Here is a 22,337-nt window from a genome sequence, read left to right on the forward strand (position 1 = left end):
TTGCAGATTTTCTTTGCAAAATAGCAATTAAAAATATTTTTAATTAGAAATTTGGAATGAATTATCCTAAGGAAATCCAAGATTTTGTAATTGGTGATTCTATTAATAGAGTTTAACCTTTTGGGTCTTTTTATCAAAAAAAATAAAGAGAATGTTAGAAATAAACAACTACAACTCAACAATAGAACAACGCTTCCTACAGATAGGTGGTACCGATAAAACTGTTAACACAACTTTAAGAGATTGTTATTCTGCCAAAAAATAGAGAGAATTTATTCTAAGCTATCAAATATATTTTTCCATAACAACATCAGTTTCTATTAAAAAGAGAGAATTTCCATTTTTGTCTGAAATAAAGATAGAAAACTTTGTCTAGTTTTATGTTTTGATTCAATTTATTTGAGCCTACACTCAAAGTAGTTTATGGTACAAGAATAGCTGAGAAGATTGTTTGGTTGAAAGTCAGGAACAACGAGCATCTACTAAGTCGAAAGCACATGTATGAATTTAGTTAGGGTTTATTGATATAAATATCACAAACTAAGTCAATTTTCAAAATTTTGATTTTTTGCTGTCTAAGAAAATCATTTTTAAACTGGGATTTTTTTCAACAATTGGTATTAGAGCCAGATTATGCTTTGTTTATAATGTAAACCAAGACCGAATCTCTCATCATATTTTTATTGATATTTAATAATATGTATTCGTATGTTTTGGGAAATATATGAGAATGAATGTGATATTATATATTTGTTATATAATTGTTATTTTTTGCCAAGGTTGTGGTTATTAGGAAATAGACCATGGACTATCATCTCTGTAACACCCACTCGATGAAACCTTATTGTCTAGATATTGTTTAGGTAAGTAAGATGAATGAGATAAGCTTCAGATAGGTAGTGTTAGAACTAGAATATGTATAAGAACCCTTTAAGCACGTTTGTGACGCTTTAATGTTGGCGAGCACAAGGTTGGCACATATTGATCAAGAAGTGTGTCTTGTTAGGAGAAATTCGCCCAGAAGATAATGGAAACAATCTTTATAATGCGATTTTAAATCAGCAGCAAAGAGTATCCTATAAGATTGGCTTTGAGCCAGTCAAGATGGAAGGAACAATAGTCAGTAACCAACCAAACGAGAACTGAGATAGTTAAAAACCAAAGGTAGGTATTCGATTAGTTTTCTTGGAAATTGTAGATTTGAATAATACCATCCAATGATTGATGTGAAGTTTAACAAGTTTGAATAAAGACATAGGTTGAGTTAAGTGTTTAAGATAGGTTAAGGAGAAAAATACCTTCACTCTTCCTTTTCTTGAGATAATAGGACTAGAAGAAAGGTAAGGTACTCCTCTAAGTTAAGTCTGAGAATATGATGTTTGAAAAAGATTTCCTTAAAATTAAGGTGACTCCCAATATTTAGGTAAGCTTTGAACTTAATAAGTAAATTAAGTGTTACTTTAAAAGGGTAAAATGTTGTCCACCCCACTGATGCTCTAGGCATCTTAAAAGGGCGTGTAGCTGATATTGGACTAAGGCAAGAAAGTGCTTTAGAAAGGAACAAATCATTAGAAAAAATAACTCTAGGAAAAGACTAAGAAAATTAGGATAATAGCGTCGTTGCCAAGAAGTTATTATGTGCCAAGTGTGATTAGTTAAGATTCCAACTACGTTCTAATGTAATGGCTAAGGAAAAAGGATGGGTTAAGGCTAAAGGGTATGTTAAATAAATATATGTGTTCCCGTACACGTCTATTTACAACTGTCAAGCATCGATCTGGTGAATTGTGAGGACTAGGATGCGTGTCAAATATCCATAAGGACAAAGGTAAAATATCAAGGTAACCTAGGTAAGAAATGATAGACCTTTCTCATTTTTCTTCAAAAAGTAATCTCTTTCTATAAAGGGGAGAAATGAAAAGAATCCCTATCATCCTTCAAACTGAGTTGAAGATATAAATCTAGGCTTTGAGATGCCTCTTGTTAAGGTAAGATTTGCAAGCTTACATACTAAGCTGTTAAGATGCAACTCGGTTTAGCTGGGTAAAATAAGCATGGTAAAGTCTTATATAAGGATTTCTGATGTTCAAAGTGAAAGAAAGTGAATTAATTTTATAGATCTTAAGTCAATTAAGGGATACCATCTACTCGATTAGAGCTCAGATATGGTGTTTAGAGCTGTTAAAAGCACAAGTTAGGTAAGTCTTTAAGCCAGCTATTGCAAATGTATTATGCATGTTAGAAATTTTGTAAAAATAAGCTAAAATCTGTGATGTGATAATTCTATGAGAAATGTATGTCTGATGAACTTGCATTAATGATTCATATGGAAAATTGATATGATCTCTGAAGTCAATGGTTAATATGTCTGAATGAGTAAAGTGTGTATATGTGTGTTTTGATGACATGAATAATTTTTTTGTGAAAAAGTTTCTCATAAGTTAGATGTGAATGAGTCTGTCAAGTATGAGTCTGCATGAAGAGTCTGTCTATCTCCAGAGTCATCAAAAGGGGTTCGTCAGGAGTAAAGACACAAATGTTTGAAAGGAAAAGTCCATGGCACCTTAAAGACCATATAGTGTAAGACCATGTCTAGGCTATGGCATTACATGAAACATGTAAAGGACGATTTGGTGAGTACCAACGATGTGGGAGAAACCTTATGATTGTGAGTTTAGGCAAATCCCTATCGTCAAAAACACTAATTTATGTATAGGTGATCTTTTATGGCTATCTCTAAATGGACTTCTTTATGGTTATCACTAAAGGATTGCCTTTGTGGCGATCTCTGTTAAAAGGAAGCCTTTGTGGTGATCTCTATTATAAGGAAGCCCTTGTGACGATCTTTATTATAAGAAAGCCCTTCTGGTGATCTGATCGACTATTTAACATCATCGCAATAATGTGCAAGCGTACATTATCGATGCAAGTACAGTAGATAGATCTGAGTTTGTCAGATATCGATCCCATAGGGATGGTAGTCTTTTAACTATTAATATCAGCACAATAATTGGATATAATCGAGATAAATTGTGAGGATAGTTTTCGATGCAATAACTTTAAAAACAATAAAATAAAATATGATGATAAACTGGGATCCCCAACATGAATCTTTAGCAGAATACTAAGTGCTCACAAGGTCTAAAAATACAGGTGATTGTGATGCAATAAAATTCAATGTATATCTTACACAATATTACTCCTCTATTTAATCTGAGACTTTAACATGCATATTAACCTCACCTTCCAATGAAAGCAATACGACACTATTAAGAACAAGTGGACTAAATTCCTCTAATCCTCACTCAACTTCCGTTGAAATGCTTGTTGGCTCAAATTGTCACTGCACTTTCTATTGTCAGTCACTACAATAACCCTTCCATGTTAAAAAAAATTCAAACCCCAAGATTAAACAATAAAAGCAAGATTAAATAAGATAACATTTCACCAAGAATTCGTCAGTACTTCCATACAATCAGAAATTAGAGAGTAAGCACCAGTAATTAGAAGGAAATAAGAAAGAATCGAATGGAGAGTACTATGCCTAAACAACTCAACTGAATCTCTCTATTCCCTCTTGTCGCGTACTTAAGTCTCCTTGTTAGGAGCTTGTCTACATCTAGTTTTCACGTTGGCTTACCCGTGAGAGGATTAAACTGCCATGGCTGTAAACTCTGATGTTGAATGATGAAGATGATGATGAAGAGAAAATCTCTAGCCGCCCCTTTTTCTTCTCATGGCCACCTTTTATGTTCTTCTTCACAGTACAAGTGTCCTTCCCCTAAAATTATTTAGTCCTTGTTTGTACAGGTTGGTTATACCAAACTGGATAGCTCAAGAAATTTTGGTTTTTATCCAGACAGGTGGTAGGTGCAGCGACAATTTTGAACGCAATATGGAATTAACCCATGCAGTGACACTGTGGACATCTATCAAGTGTGGCGACAATTCTGAACGCAATTTGGAATTAACTCAAGCAGCGACATTAATGCAATAAGATAGCAAAATTAAGAATAAAATAGGCTAGGATTCACTGAGTTATAAAAGCAATTTACTAAAGTGAAAATGCTAAAATGTATTCTAAGGATAACTAAATGGGAACAATTTTACCATTAAGTAGGGGGAAATCCTATGTTCTTTCTAGTTCTATCACACCCCAAACTTGAGTTTTTACTTGTCCTCAAGTTAAATAGAAACTAGTAAGGCTACAAAAATTTTCCAAGGAAAATGATCATTCTAGCAACTTGAACCTTCTAAATTTCCAATGGATGAATCACATTCAGGTGAAAGAATATTGCATCAACAATTCATAAGCATGAATAAATAAGGTTGCAACTTAATCAATGCTAGCATCAACAATTCATAAGTATTATATAAATATATTTTATTTTAGAATAAGGGATATCATTGCATTACTATACCCTTGTTCTTGAGAAGTGACGATGGGGTGCAACAAACCCCCAGGGAGTATGTAATTGCACCAACACATACTCATACAGTGACAACCTTTGGCCAAATTGATTTTTCTAATGCTTGTATTGGAGTGTTCCCTTTTTAACATTCCATACTACACCCACTTTGGAGTGTCTCTACTTTAAAACTATATATACATATATAAGCAGCTGTATAAAGCAGATTCATTCAAGATTTAAAGAATGATGGTAGTCATCCATTACTCATGCAACCTATTCCATTCATTAAAGAATTAATGCTACAATCTTCTATCAAATTTATCCAACTCATTCATTGATAATTCACACAATTCAAGAATTAGGCATCGAATGTAACAAAAAAATTTTGAGCAATATTTATTAATTAAACCTTGCATACTTCATTAAAAAAAATTGAAATGTGGGTGCATTTCCAAGCCCCATGTGCATTTACATTCCCTTAAACTTAAAGTTTGCATTGTCCCCAATGCATTAATATGAAAACAAATGAAAATGAAAATGCAATGACAATGTATACTTACCAAAATAAACCTACAGCTACATGCAATGCATGAATACTATAACTAAAGCTTAAAACAATCAAACTCAGTTATCTGCAGTCGTCGATGTGGCTGCATAATGTTTCTTTCTCCTCATTTTCTTATCTTCTTTCTTTCATTTTTATCCTTGGAGCACCTCCTTTTCTTTTCTTTGGGCTTTGTACGGTGTTCAAATTGGTCCTCAGTTCCTGGCGACTATTGTTTGTGTAGGAGAGGCCACTTGGAGTGGTTCAATGTAGACCACTATTGCCCATGAATTACATTGCTCCTCACTGGTGATCTCAGCAACTTCCACCGATCTGACCCCAGTTCGCTCCAAATTCTCAATATTTACACCACAAATTCAGGTGCAGTAACAACCTTTTCAATAAAATCTTCTTCATCTTTTTCTTTCTCATTTTCAACAACTTTCTTCTTTAGGAACAACTTCCTCTCATGCAACAACTTCTTCTTCTGTAGCATCAACTTCCTTCTTAACAACAGTGTCTTCTTGATCAGCAAAAATGGCATCCTCAAATTAGCTATCAATATTTCGTAGGCATTCATCGATACCCTTAGATTCCACTTCTTTCTCAGTATCAGAGACTTGCACAATGGGTGGGGATGCCACTGGTCTATCTCGGTCTTCTAAGTCGTCATTTGAGGAAGAGAGGTCATAATTGTGAATGATTGGTGGCAACACAGGGAATTCCAGTTGTGGGGATAGGCTCAGTTGGCCTAATGTGGCTACAATAGAAATTTTTCAGGCCCTAATATAAACATAAAATAAATTTTTGGATCTCTCCATATCTTCTGCTGTAACGACAAGCTTGATCTGCCTATTGTTGATAGAATTTACCATTTTTTTGACATCCTTCAGTTTGCACCATAAGGATGTCTCTGCATTCATGTTTGTTCCTTTTCTGTCAACTTTGGCTTTGTCCTTTCTTGTCTTGCTGGTCTCCGCCTCCTTTACTATTGGTGTTTCCTTACCTAGAGTCATTCTTTTTACAGAAGCTTCATTGGTTGGACCCTTATTTTCCAGTATTTCCTTACCAGCACAAGACACAATTTCTCTTTGCTGGCATAATAACATCACCAGTGATGGGAAAACTAAGATCTTGGTCTGCCTTGCAGCATAATTAGCTTTTTCTTGGTGAAGAATTGCACCCACATAAAATTTTTGGCCCTTGACTATAAAATGTATCAGGCACATTCTGTCTAGGGTGACTGTGGTGCTGTGAGTGGAGGGCTTTAGGCTGCAGTTAACAAAGTGAAACCAAATTTTACCCTGCAGTGTCAGGAAGCGATTATGCATCATACAGTTCTTTCATCTGCGATGTCATCCATGAACTTGGAGTGTTCGTCGACATCGACCTTGGTGTTGTACAACTCATTGGTATTTGCAGCGTCCCATGGTATTAAACCTTCTCGAATGAAAATAAACTCTAGCTCTGATTGTAGAGATTGGCATAGAACTCATGTACCAGTGAAGGTGAGTACTTCCAGAATGGTTGCAAAAAGTTTCCCATTTTAACTTCAAGATGGTTTTGAAGACTTGTTTACCCAAATCCTGTTGTGGTAAAAAAGAAATGCCCTATTCGGGATGAAAGTTACTATTCAATATGTTGTTGTGAAATCGTTCATTTTTCACTTTATTCAAAAAGACTACTGGCTCCTTTGCCTGCACTGGCCTAGAGGATTCCAGTTCACAGACTGTGGTAGTAGAGGATGCATGTTCCCTAGGAGATTTGGTGGCTTTATTGACCGAGCCTATTGTTTTTGCCATCTTTTGTTAAGGGAAAATGATTTAAAGGTAAAGAGATAGGAATTTTAGAAGAAAAAAGAAATAAAAATGGTTGCTTGAATATGTTAAAGTCGGTACAATGAGGGAGAATATATAGTGAGTGAAAGAGGAAGATAGAGAGGTGTGTTGTTTTGTGGAGAGATATAGGGCTAGTGAGAAGCGTGTGTCCAATAGAAATTGTGCCTACTCAGAAGGATCAAGCGGCTGAGTGAATTTTGATCCAACAGTGGAATCGAAATTTCTTTAAATTCTGACAAGCTATAATTGGTAGTGTAAACGTATGGGATGCACTGACAACGAGATTTCATTGCATTGATAATGACACCTAATTATTCTGTAACAAAGAATCACGGAGTACTAATTAACAATTAAAAGTTTTCGACCAATTTAATGGTCTCTACCTACTTTTGATCATTGTTGCCAAAATAGTGTTTTAGCCTCTGTCCATTCACTTTGAATTGGTATCCATCATGTAAATCTCGAATTGTGACTGCATCATGAGGAAATACGGCTACAACTTTAAAAGGTTCATACCAACGTGAACGTAATTTACCTTAGTGCAATTTGAGTCAAGAATTGAATAATAAAACTTGTTGACCCACAATAAATTATCATCGAAAAATAATCTTGTCATACCATCGTTTGGTTTTTCATCTTTGGTTTTTCCTTGTAAATTGCAGCATTTTCATAAGCATTTCTCCTAATCTCCTCTAGTTCAGTGATAACCAACAGTGTTTTCTTTCCAACCATTTCATAGTCTATGTTCATTTGTTTAATTGCCCATATTATTTTGTGTTCCAGTTTAACTGGCAAGTGACATGCTTTCCCAAAAACCAATTGATATGGCGACATCCCTAATAAAGTTTTGTGTACTGTCTACAATGCCCGTAAAGCGTCATCCAATTGGAAAGACCAATATTTCTTCCAAGGGCTTACGACCTTCTCAGGAATGTTCTTAATTTGTCGATTCGATACTTTGGCTTATCATTGGTTTGCAAATGATAAGTACAGCCATTCTATGATTAACTCCATATTTGTAACACCTATTACCAGTATCTGACATCGATATAGGGTACGAGGCATTACCAAACTTGTACTCATACATTCACGCAAAAATAGGACTATAAAATTTTTTTTCAAAACAACTTCATTCACACATACACAATTTGTCCCCATTACGAGTGTACGAGGCCCAAAACAACCAGCGGAAAAGATTCGGGACTAAATCGAGGACTTTAGAAAAGTTTAGGGTAATTTTCCCTAATACAAAGCCACACACACGTGTGAGACAGGGGATATTCCCATGTGCTCTTGACACGCCCGTGTCCTCCGACCGTGTAACTCTCTGAGTATGACGTTAGCACCATTTTAGGGTCATATAATCGTATCACACGCCCGTGTGGCCGAACCATGTGGTCAATAAAAATTAAATGATTTTTCATAAAAATTGTGCAGACTTCACACGGCCAAAGTACACGCCCATGTGGGTAGGCCGTGTCTCTCACACGGACAAGACACGCGCCCATGTCTTAGCCTGTGTGTTTACTACTAGGCATAATGAGTTGCAAAATTTAGGTGTAGGGGACACACAGCCATTCAACACACCCGTGGGGCAGATCGTGTGTCACACAAGGTCTAGACACATGCCCGTGTGGACCATTTAAAGGCTAATTTCCAAGCCAGTTGTCACCCTCAATCACTCATACACTCAAACATATTTCATAGCATGCAACATGACATATTTAGACACTCAAATATTCAACACCATGGTATTTTCACACCTTCATAATGTTGTTCTATTACACATTCAATTAGTCACACCATTTGGAAGCATTCCACACCAATTTCATGCATAATCAAATTTGTTACCATAACCTTAAACTACACTTTCATGTCTATAGTCATCTTAAGTCATTAAGTTATTCCTTATTTCCAAGTACTTAATTCATTCCTCATCACATATCCATCAAACAAACTACATAGCACATCATCAAGGCATTAAAACATGCATGCTTGGGTGTTTAGATTACAACCCAATAATCAAATATAAGCCATATCACATAGCCATTACAAAATGAATCATCAACATCATAGGCCTTCACAATTTGGCCAAATGGCATGACATATATCACAAAATGACCAAGTCCCCTATAGTTGCCATACTCAAAATAACAATTTCACTATACCCAATATTCTTTTGATAGTGTGATCGAATACTCCGACAACTTTTGACCCCCGAGCTAACTTGGCGGAACTACAAAGGATGGAAAGAGAGAGGGTAAGCATTAAAGCTTAGTAAGTCCACATGCAAATAATATGCAATGATAGTAATCAATTAACATGCAAAGACATAGTGATATATACATAAGGATTATTCATCATTTAAACCTTTTGACTTACTTATCTTATGTACATATATACTTTCTCATCACAAATCATTCTTTATCAAGGCATTATTCATGGGTTTAGCGTACATACCTGTACTCATCGTAGTATATCATATAACTATACCTCTTTAACATGGCCTCCTTGGGACTTTCCACTTCCATTGCATTACCCGTTGAACACTCAGAATACTATTGGATACGCTGAAAACTTGCACATAAGTGCCACATATACATACATAACCAAAACTACCTCATAACATTTAACGCTCGTAAAGGAGCTACTCACAGGCTTGCTCATACAAGCTATTGGTCAAGGTGTAACTACTCGGGCTGCTCATACAAGATGTCAGTTATCCAACCCACTCAAGGATTCCCTAGCCATCGGTAGCACACATAAGACCATTGCCCGGAACCCAATTACATGTATCGCATCCATAATGAGCTCGGACCAACTCAACGAGCTTGGATGCCACATGTATATATCACGAACCCAGACCAACTTAATGAGTTCGGATTTTCTTAAGCCCTAGTGACATGTCACTTGTATCCTAAACTATTCCTAAGGTTCAAACTAGTTTCTTTCTCATATACACATAACATATCCATCATACTTGCTCGTAACGTCGTGGATAATGACCAATATGATTCATACTTACAATGTTATCATTAGGCAGAGCATACATAATTATTTTTAAACCTTTATCACGTAATGTCAACACATCAAAATATAATACATTATCACATTATTTACACATGTACTTACCTCGGTACAAAATGATTGTGATAGAGCCTAATCGTCGTATACTTTATTCTTCCCTCGATCAAGACCCGTATGCCGTTTTTCTTGATCTATAATGCCAAATTTAAATTTTTTATTAATCTCATTATTGAAATCAATCCAAATTCATGCCTTGGTAAATTTACCTTTTTACCCCTATCTTTTCACTTATTTACAATTCAGTCCCTAGGCTCGTAAAATGAAATGCATGCATTTTCTTTGTTACCCAAGCCTAGCCGAACCTATACCATGCTCATATCAGCCCACATTTTCCTTTATTTCACATTTTTACTGCCAGCTTTTACACTTTTACAAATAAGTCCCCCTTTTAGGTGTTTTCACTAAAAATCACCTAGTAAAAGATGTTTATCATGCATCAAGCATTCATATTCCTTCATTAATCATCAAAATACAGGCATGTTACACTTGGGTCAAATTTCATACATGAACCCTAGCTCAAAATATAGCCAGAAATGGGTAGATCATGCTTCAAAGACTTAAAAAATACAAATAACATTAAAAACGAGGCTAGGGAACACTTACAATCAAGCTTGAAATGTTGAACAAAACCCTAGCTATGGCTATTGAAAAATTCAACTATCACTTGGAGAAGATGAGCACATTTTTGACTTGTTTTCCCTTTTTATTCTTTTGTTTACCAAATGACCAAATTACCCTTTGTACCTTTCTTTCAACTTTTTCCTATGCATGCCCATTTTTGTCCAATATTATAAAAATTGGTCAAATTACTAATTAGGACCTTCAATTCATAATCTAAAGCAATTTCATGCTTAAAGCTTCTACAATGCAAGTTTTGCATCTTATTAAATTTGGTCCCTAAAATTCAGTTAGACATTTTATGCATAGAATTTCTTCATAAAACTTTTACATAAGCATGCATTCACATCATAAACCTTATAAGAATCATATAATAATTATTTCTATCTCAGATTTGTGGTCTCGAAACACTGTTCCGACTAGGCCTTAATTCAAGATGTTACAATATCTCTTCAGCGCGATCGCCACTTGGTTGTAATGAAAGTGTGTACCTTGCTCACTAATCAATGCCTTTTGTGTGCCAAAGCGAGTAAGTATATGCTTGTAAAAAAAAATTAACAATTTCTTTACATCATTCTTTGGGACTGCAATAGCTTCTATCCACTTCTAGATGTAGTCAACAACTACTAATATATACAGATTTCCAAATGAACTTGGAAATGATCCCATAAAATCCATGCCCCAAACATCGAATAATTCAACCTCCAGGATTGGTTGTTGCAACAGATCATTGTGTCGAGATATAGAATTGGTGCGCTGACACCGATCGCATTGATTCAAAAAATTGTGGGCGTGTTTGAATAATGTCAGCCAATAGAATCTTGATTGGAGAACTTTAGTAGTAGTTCTCATACTGCTGAAATGACCTTCATAAGGAGCATCATTACAATGCTTTGGCATTGAAAGCATCTCATCTTCTAGAACACAACGTTGAATGATGTTGTCGTTGCATACTTTGAATAAATATGGCCTGTTCCAATGATATTTCATTACGTCACAGAGATATATTTCTTTTTTATGGCACGTGAAATCCAATGAGAGTTTTGTACACACTATATAATTGACAAAATCTACATACCGAGGAGTTGTATCTATCGCAAATAACTTCTCATATGGGAGTGCATCGACAATTTGAAGTATATTTCTATCTTTGCTACCAATTTCTAATTGAGACAGATGGTCTGCAACTTGATTTTCTAAACCCTTATAGTCTTTTATCTTGATGTCAAATTCTTACAATAGTAATATCCAGCGTATCAGTCTTGGTTTGGCATCCTTTTTCGTAAAAAGATATCTTAACGCCAAGTGATCAGTGAATACAGTAACCTTTGCACCGACAAGATAGGAACGAAACTTGTCTAAAGTAAAGACTACAGCCAACAATTCTTTCTCGGTGGTGGTATAATTAAGTTGAGCCTCTATAAGAGTTTTGCTAGCATAATAGATGGTGTGAAATATTTTTCCCTTTCGTTGTCCTAAAACTGCACCCATGGCAAAGTCACTTGCATCGCTCATAACTTCAAAGGGCTGATACCAATCTAGTGTAACGACAATGGGTGCACTTGCTAGCTTCTTTTTTAACTGTAGAAAGGCATCCAGACATGCATCCTCAAATAAGAATTTTTGATTCTGTTCCAGCAATGAGCACAATAGCTTTACAATTTTTTAAAAATGTCTAATAAACCGTCGATTAAACCCCGCATGTCCTAGAAAACTGTGAATACCATTCACGTTTGTTAGTGGAGATAATTTATCAATGATTTCCACTTTAGCTTTGTCTATTTGAATGCCTTGACTAGAAATGCGATGTCCTAACACAATGCCTTCAATTGCCATGAAATGACATTTTTCCCAATTTAGGACAAGATGTGTGTCCTTACATCACTTCAGTACTTTATCCAAATTGTCAACTCAATGATCAAAATCATTCCCATAGATTGAGAAATCATTCATAAATACCTCTAAAGAATCTTTGATCATATCTAAGAATATTCCCATCTTGCACCTTTGAAATGTGGCTAGTGTGTTGCAAAGACTGAAAGGCATATGGTGAAAAGTGGAAGTACAGGGGAGGTGAAGGTTGTTTTCTTCTGATCCTCCAGTGCAATAGCACTTTAATTGTACCCAGAATAGCCGTCTAAAAAGCAATAATAGGGCTTTCTAGCAAGCAAATCTAGCATTTGGTCGATGAAAGGAAGTGGGAAGTGATCGCTCTTTGTGGCCGCATTCTATTTGCGATAATCCATACAAACTCGCCATCCCGAGGGTATGCGTCTAGGAATTAATTCATCCTTATCGATGTGAACTACAAAGATGCCACTCTTTTTAGGAATGAATTGCACTTGACTTATCCAATTGCTATCAGAAATTGGGTAAATAATTCTAGCATCAAACCATTTTATGATTTCCTTCTTAACAACTTCCTTCATCTTCTCATTTAATCTTCTTTGCTACTTATAGATTGCTTGCCTTCGTCTTCCAACTTGATCTTGTGCATGCAAAAAGAAGGACTAATACCTTGAATATCGGTAATACTCTAGGCAATAGCTCATTTGTGATGCTTGAGAATGTGTAACAGCCCATTTTTTATAACATCGAAACAATGATTTCGGGACCATAGATTCGAGTCAAGAAAGAAAAATTATTTTAATACTATTTTATGGTCTATAGTATGATAATAATATTGTGTGAAAAGTCGTAAAGAAAATTTATTGATTACATGTTTAATTGATAAGGGACCAAATTGCACAAAGTGCAAAAGTTGAGTTCTAATAGGTAAAGGGATTAAATAGCTATAGAAATTTAAATTGGAGGTCTTTATATATTAATTAGACCATTAAAAATGCTTATTTGTTAAGGATGATGATTCATCCATGGAAAATAAAATTAAAGAAAAGATAAAATTGGAAAAATGAAAATAAATATGATAAATAATAAAAGATGAAAATATCAACATTTATCATCATATTCCCCAAATATTTTGCATGAAAAACCTAGGAAAGAGAAAGCAAGCTTTCTTGGCCAAATTAGGTGAGTATTAAAGTCCCATTTTTAGTAATTTTTATATTTTGAGATCGAAACAACTTAATATAGCTATTTTAGGAATTAATTTGTAAAGTTATCAAAGTATGAAAAATTTTCCATGGATGAATATGCTGAAAATTTGAAATTTATGGTAGAATATGATATAGGGACTAAATTGAAAAGTTGTAAAAATCATTGAAAAATTTTGAATTTTATGAAATACATTGGCTGTAAATGTTACTTGTAAAAATTGACTAGGCTTGGAACAAGGATTAAGTTGCATGAATTTCATTTTTCGAGCCTAGGGATGAAATTGTTATTAATTAAAAGTTTAGGAGCAAAATGATAATTTTTCCTAAGATGTGAATTGGACTAAATTGAGTTTATAAATTGATGTTAAATCTACTCGTATAGATTTGGATAGACCAAATTTAGAGCTAAAACGAGGAAAAGTGGAAAATGTCGGATTAGTAGATTTTACGTACACGAACATTTGTCAAGGTAAGTTCATGTAACTAAATTGTGTATATTTATATGCTTGAATTAAATGTAATGTATGTGAATTGTATAAATATTATATATATATGACATTTGAAACATATCCAACAAAGCCCGGTAAATGATAATGCCTGCAATAAATGATATTGCCCGGTAAATGATAAATGGTAAAAATGTTACTTTTATACTTGAAATAAATGTGGAATGTGTTTATGGGAATTATAGGAATGTTATAAATGCATGAAATGTTAGTAAGATGATAAGTTCTATTTGAATAATGAAATTCAATGGATATAGGTAATTTCCCCACATTGAATGTGATCTTGCATATGTTGCAGACAGGATTTAGCTTGAACGAGTAATCCTGATAAAAGCCCTCTCAAGCATTCTACTATATAGTTTCTATGAGCATCCTGATTGGTAGTGATTCTGCATATGTTGCACACTACTGCAGCTCTTTGTGAGCATCCTATTTATTGATCAGTTGTGGTTCTGCATATGTTGCAAACACAAACACAACTCTTTTTTAGCGTGCTGACATGGTTCGCTTGAACTTCCTGTAATATGCCTATCCGGTGCTCCTGTTACATGGCTCTTCGTGAGCAATCCTGATAGGCTTTTCTTGAGTTTCCTGATTAAAAGTTATTTATGAACTTCCTGATTATGGCTTTTATGAGCACCCCTGATTTACCCTGGATAAGCTTCCTGTTACATGACTCATCTGAGCACCCTGATATGTGGCTCAAAAGTGTGCTCTCCGGTTAGGTTCCTTAATAGGTACCCGAGAATATGAGTTGACAGATCCTAATTTCTACACCTCAAGTGTGCTACGTGAGTATCCATCAATATTTCAGATAAATTCAATAGGAAAAATCCTGACATGAGAAGATATGAATAAGAAATGAGTTATTACACGTATTTGCTTGAAATACATGAAAATGATGATACATGATATATGTACATGGAATATATTTGATGAATACGTTCATCCATGATTATAGATTTGTACACCTTGAGTGTACTATTCGTCTGACATTGATATTTCGAATGATTTAATAGGTAAAGTTACGACATGAAATAATATGAACTCGAGATAAATTATTATGAATATGTACTTGAAATACAAATCTATGATATATACATGTTATATGAATACGTGATATGAAAAGTATATATATCTAGAAATCTGATTGTTGTTGAGCCTATATATATTTCTTGAAGTTATTATGGAATATATGACTAACGAGGGCAAGGATATTTGTAGGGCTTCAGATCAAATTGATTGAATGTGCCTTACATGTTTATCTTGAAATAGAATGAATGGTAAGTTAAGTACCATGTTATGCGACATACTAAGCATTATATGCTTACTTAGTTTTATTTCCCTGTTTTATAGTAAATCGGAAGCTCGTTGGATTGGAAGCTTGGTGGAGATCACTTACACTATCCATCAGCCTATTTCGGTACACATAGTAAATCAATTATGGTTATAATCGCCTGTATAGGTTAAATTGGCCATAATGGAATGTAACTGAAAATGGTTATTGTAACTAGCCATTGGAATGGCTAGTGACGATTATGTTTTGGTATATATATACTAAGATTATTTCATGGTGATAACATAAGTGTTTATTATTAATTGATTGAGAAAGGTTAACAAGTTTGCTTATAAAGGTAAGATTAAAAGCATGAATGCATGTAATAATATATCATGTTAAATGAATAAAATTAACTTGGTTATCATACTTGAATTGGTTGATATATGTATGTAAGTGATTTAGCATGTTGATGGCAAAGTTTGGGTGAGAAATAAGGCTAGGAAATGGCTTTATTTTGTCCACACGGGTAGACACATTGGTGTGTGTCTTGACCGTGTGCGACATACGGCCGCACATGGGCCTGTTGTTTGGCCGTGTGTCCCTTGCATCCTAAATTTAGAAATAGAATGCTCAAAATTTGGCACACAGGCAGAGACATGGGTGTGTGTCTCAGCCGTGTATCCTATACGACCTACAACACAGGCTTGTGTCTTGGCGTGTGAAACACAGACCTTAATGTTTTGCAAGTCAAAAAGTTACACGGGCTGGGGACACGGTTGTGTGACCTATTTCAAACACCACACGGCCTAGGACATGGTTGTGTCACTTGGTCGTGTGGCTATCCATACTGAGCGTGTGACCCTCAGATATGAGAGAAATTGTGAAATTTTGCGAAAAATTTCCGAGTTCCGATTCATCCCAACTTGATTCTAACATTTATAATGGGCCTTGAGGGTCCATTCAAGGGACAATGTGACTAGTTTCAAAATGAACAAGATTTAACATGAATTATCTATAATTATTCGTAAACTTCGATAATACTCTATAACCCTATTTCTGACGGATACAAAGTTAGAGGTGTTACAATAGGGACCAAATTCTCTTCTTGAGTTGCATCCAGCTTTGCGAGACAATAACTGGAGAGTATTGTGATCACCTAGAAAGACATGTATAATATGAAGAGGTAGTGGTTTCAATTCCGAGTAGGAGCTTCTTCAATAGATGGTTTGAAAATTGGGGTTGTTCGTGTGCTATGTCTAAGGATTCAATCGCCATCCATGCTAGAGTTCAAGATTATTAGCTTTAACCATGCTTGTTACAATCATCCTCAATCGATAATCTAGTACATCGACATCAAATGTCATTGCAAACTCTTTAGAAAGTATTGTGCTTTGGTCATTGAATTCCTCCTCAATTAGATCATCCAAAGACATCGACAAGATGGCATTCTTCTTTGTCCTTGCATTGAATAGATTCAAAACACCAAGGTGACTTGCTCATCATTCACCACAATTAAGTATGATAAAATCAACTGGAAAATGAATTTATCCACACGAACCAAGATGTCTTTTATTTTCCTTTCAAGTTAAGCCAAGGATCAATTAGCTAGTTGTAATGTCATAACAAAGATATTTCATTTGACCATTTCCCAACTTTCTAAAAGTAGATAATGGCATTAGGTTAATGCCACTCCCAAGTAAAGCCCTCTCAAGCATTCTACTATATAGTTTCTATGAGCATCCCGATTGGTAGTGATTCGCATATGTTGCACACTCTCGCAGCTCTTTGTGAGCATCCTATTTATTGATCGGTTGTGGTTCGCATATGTTGCAAACACAAACACAACTCTTTTTAGCGTCTTGACATGGTTCGCTTGAACTTCGTAATATGCCTATCCAAGTGCTCTGTTACATGGCTCTTCGTGAGCAATCGATAGGCTTTTCTTGAGTTTCTGATTAAAAGTTATTTATGAACTTCCGATTATGGCTTTTATGAGCACCCCGATTTACCTGGATAAGCTTCTGTTACATGACTCATCCGAGCACCACGATATGTGGCTCAAAAGTGTGCTCTCCGGTTAGGTTCCTTAATAGGTACCAGAATATGAGTTGACAGATCCTAATTTCTACACCTCAAGTGTGCTACGTGAGTATCCATCAATATTTCAGATAAATTCAATAGGAAAAATCCGACATGAGAAGATATGAATAAGAAATGAGTTATTACACGTATTTGCTTGAAATACATGAAAATGATGATACATGATATATGTACATGGAATATATTTGATGAATACGTTCATCCATGATTATAGATTTGTACACCTTGAGTGTACTATTCGTCGACATTGATATTTCAATGATTTAATAGGTAAAGTTACGACATGAAATAATATGAACTCGAGATAAATTATTATGAATATGTACTTGAAATACAAATCTATGATATATACATGTTATATGAATACGTGATATGAAAAGTATATATATCTAGAAATCGATTGTTGTTGAGCCTATATATATTTCTTGAAGTTATTATGGAATATATGACTAACGAGGGCAAGGATATTTGTAGGGCTTCAGATCAAATTGATTGAATGTGCCTTACATGTTTATCTTGAAATAGAATGAATGGTAAGTTAAGTACCATGTTATCGACATACTAAGCATTATATGCTTACTTAGTTTTATTTCCTGCTTTATAGTAAATCGAAGCTCGTTGGATTGGAAGCTTGGTGGAGATCACTTACACTATCCATCAGCCTATTTCGGTACACATAGTAAATCAATTATGGTTATAATCGACTGTATAGGTTAAATTGGCCATAATGGAATGTAACTGAAAATGGTTATTGTAACTAGCCATTGGAATGGCTAGTGACGATTATGTTTTGGTATATATATACTAAGATTATTTCATGGTGATAACATAAGTGTTTATTATTAATTGATTGAGAAAGGTTAACAAGTTTGCTTATAAAAGGTAAGATTAAAAGCATGAATGCATGTAATAATATATCATGTTAAATGAATAAAATTAACTTGGTTATCATACTTGAATTGGTTGATATATGTATGTAAGTGATTTAGCATGTTGATGGCAAAGTTTGGGTGAGAAATAAGGCTAGGAAATGGCTTTATTTTGTCCACACGGGTAGACACATTGGTGTGTGTCTTGACCGTGTGCGACATACGGCCTGGCACATGGGCCTGTTGTTTGGCCGTGTGTCCCTTGCATCCTAAATTTAGAAATAGAATGCTCAAAATTTGGCACACAGGCAGAGACATGGGTGTGTGTCTCAGCCGTGTATCCTATACGACCTACAACACAGGCTTGTGTCTTGGCCGTGTGAAACCTGTACCTTAATGTTTTGCAAGTCAAAAAGTTACACGGGCTGGGGACACGGTTGTGTGACCTATTTCAAACACCACACGGCCTAGGACATGGTTGTGTCACTTGGCTGTGTGGCTATCCATACGAGCGTGTGACCCCTGTATATGAGAGAAATTGTGAAATTTTGCGAAAAATTTCCCGAGTTCCCGATTCAGTCCCAACTTGATTCTAACATTTATAATGGGCCTTGAGGGTCCATTCAAGGGACAATGTGACTAGTTTCGAAAATGAACAGTATTTAACATGAATTATCTATAATTATTCTGTAAACTTCGATAATACTCTATAACCCTATTTCGGCGACGGATACAGGTTAGAGGTGTTACAATAGGGACCAAATTCTCTTCTTGAGTTGCATCCAGTTTTGCAGAGACAATAACTGGGAGAGTATTGTGATCACCTAGAAAGACATGTATAATATGAAGAGGTAGTGGTTTCAATTCCAGAGTAGGAGCTTCTTCAATAGATGGTTTGAAAATTGGGGTTGTTCTGTGTGCTATGTCTAAGGATTCAATCTGCCATCCATGCTAGAGTTCAAGATTATTAGCTTTAACCATGCTGTTACAATCATCCTCAATCAGATAATCTAGTACATCGACATCAAATGTCATTGCAAACTCTTTAGAAAGTATTGTGCTTTGGTCATTGAATTCCTCCTCAATTAGATCATCCAGTACATCGACAGTATGGCATTCTTCTTTGTCCTTGCATTGAATAGATTCAAAAACACTGAAGGTGACTTGCTCATCATTCAGTCACAATTAAGTATGATAAAATCAACTGGAAAAATGAATTTATCCACACGAACCAAGATGTCTTTTATTTTCCTTTCAAGTTAAGCCAAGGATCAATTAGCTAGTTGTAATGTCATAACAGCATATTTCATTTGACCATTTCCCAACTTTCTAAAAGTAGATAATGGCATTAGGTTAATGCCAGCTCCCAAGTCACATAAATCCTTACCCAAATAATGATTGCCAATTGAACATGGGATGGTAAAGCTCACAGGATCTTTCAATTCAATGGGCAACTTGTTTGTCAAAATAACACTACAGCCTTCTGTGAGTGTAATAGTTTCAATATCAGTGAGCTTCTTCTTCTTGGAAAGAAGGTATTTCATAAATTTCTCATAACTCAGAATTTGTACCAAAGTATCTACTGCTTGCTTTACAGTTGATTTGCAGTTGTTTCAGCGTGTCCAGGAATTGTTGATACTGCTTGTCATGCTCATTTTTTCTGAATCTTTGGGGGAAAGGTAAAGGTAGAGAGATATCTGCTTGCCTGACACCTTTGATTGCATCGACAACTGTGGAGTTCTGATAGTGGGCATATGATTGATAAATTCTGAAACTTATTTGTCCGAAGCATCGATAAATTCTTTAGATTGAACCTTGTCATCAGTGACCACTCCATTTGTATTTTAGCGTGCTACATTAAAGTGGATAATCGGTTCACTAGTTTGTTTACCATTCCTAAGAGTGATAGCCTTACAATGTTCTTTTTCCCTTAGACTAGGATTTTCTGTGTCACTAGGTAATGAATTAGGTGGTTGAGTATTTAGATTTGAAGCAAGTTGTCCTAACTATGCTTCTAATGCTCAAATGGAAGATGAATTCCCTTGTATGATAGATTCTGTACGAGTAATATGCTCCCGCATTAATGCCTCAAGAGTTACTAACAGGTCAGATGTATAAGCTTGAATGTACGATCGCTATCGATGTCCTTGAACATGTTAATTTGGTATTAAAGCATGTTGTAGCGGCAGCGGACTTTAATATGGATGTGTCTGGCCTTGTTGTCGATGTATCTAAATGTGATGATTGTAATTTTGCTACTGTTGATTATAGTTCCTTGCTTAGGATTATAATTGCCCTGAGTAGATGTATTCCTGTATCTGAATGTCGCAGCATTTTGTCCAGCATTCTCAGTTCCCCAAAATGGTTGGTTGCGTGTAGAGTTGTTGTAAGAATTTCTATAAGAATTGTTGTAGATATTACTAATATAACAGACATTCTCTGCATGTTGTGGACATTCTTCGTAGCTATGGTTGTCACCACAAATTTCACAACAAAAGGTAGGAACATCAACTTGCTGAGCGACTTGTATCGATGTAACTCCACTCATCCCTTGCATATTTGTAATCATGTTTGTGAGAGAAGAAACCTTGAGCACTTAGTGCGGTTATTGCATCCAATTCAATAACTTCTAAAGTAGTTTTTGCTTTTGCAGCTCTAGAGATAGGGTATTGATTATCATTCTAAGAAATTCTCTCAAGAATTCTCACAACATTGTTATAACTAAAATCCAATAGAGGCCCATTGGCTGATGCATCAACAAGATTCCTTGTATATGAATTTAGTCCATTGTAAAAAAATCTCAATTTGCGTTTCCGGTTGAATGTCGTGCATGGGAAAATGTAAAAGTAAAGATTTATAATGTTTCCATGTGTTGTGAAGAATTTCATCATCCAGCTGATGATAAGCAATAATATCATTTTGAAGACAAGCATTCATTGTCGATAGGTTAAACTGGAAAACGAACTGTGTTGCTAATGCATCCCAAGAAGTAATTGATCCGGCAAGTAATCCAAAAAACCAAGTACGTACTCTTCCCTGTAAGGAATAAGGAAATAATTTCATCTTCAAGGCATCATCAGGGATGCCTTGTTGACCAAAGGAAACACAGATCAACAAAAAAGTTTTAAGATGTTCTCTTGCATCTTCATGTGGCAGCTCAGCATATTGTCCATTAGAATTCAGCATTTGAAACATTACTAGCTTGAGTTCAAAATTCCTAGCATGGATTGCTAGCCTAACAACTCCTGGTTGTAAATCATCCAAGACAGGTACTACAAAATCCTGTATAGTCCTATTTTGTATGCGAGCATCTCATGACAACAATGGGTTATTAACATTTTGCTGTTGCATTAGGGGTATGGCTGTATTGTTCCTTAGTAAAGCCATACTTCTTTGTTCTCGAAGTCTATTCCAAATAGTCCTTTCAATTTATGGATCAAAATCGGTAAGAAAATCCAAATCTATTCTTGTCATAAAACACCTAACTGAAGTTAAAGAAATAGCAACAAAGAAAATTCAGCTAGTGAATACCAATTTTAGAAAGAAAATAAAGTGCAAAAACACACAAAGACAAAAATAAACATCAAACAAACACCATCCCCAGTAATAGCGTGAAAAACATGATCGATTGTTTAACATCACAGCAATAATGTGCAAGAATACACTGTCGATGCAAGTGTAGTAGATAGATGTGAGTCTATCGGATATCAATGCCACAGGGATGGTTGTCGATGCAATAAATTTAAAAATAATAAAATAAAATATGATGATGATAAAATAGTATCCCCAACATGAATCTTCACCAGGATGCTAAGTGCTCATAAGGTATAAAAATGTAGGTGATTGTCGATGCAATAAAATTCAATGTATATATTACCCAGCGTACTCCTCTCTTTAATCTGAGACTTAAACATGCATATTAACCTCACCTTCTAATGAAAACAATATGACACTATTAAGAGGTGGACTAAGTTCCTCTAATCCTCACTCAACTATTGTTGAAATACTTGTTGGCTCAAATTGTCACT

This window comes from Gossypium arboreum, chromosome 9 (assembly GCF_025698485.1).
Source record: "Gossypium arboreum isolate Shixiya-1 chromosome 9, ASM2569848v2, whole genome shotgun sequence".
Taxonomy (NCBI): domain Eukaryota; kingdom Viridiplantae; phylum Streptophyta; class Magnoliopsida; order Malvales; family Malvaceae; genus Gossypium; species Gossypium arboreum.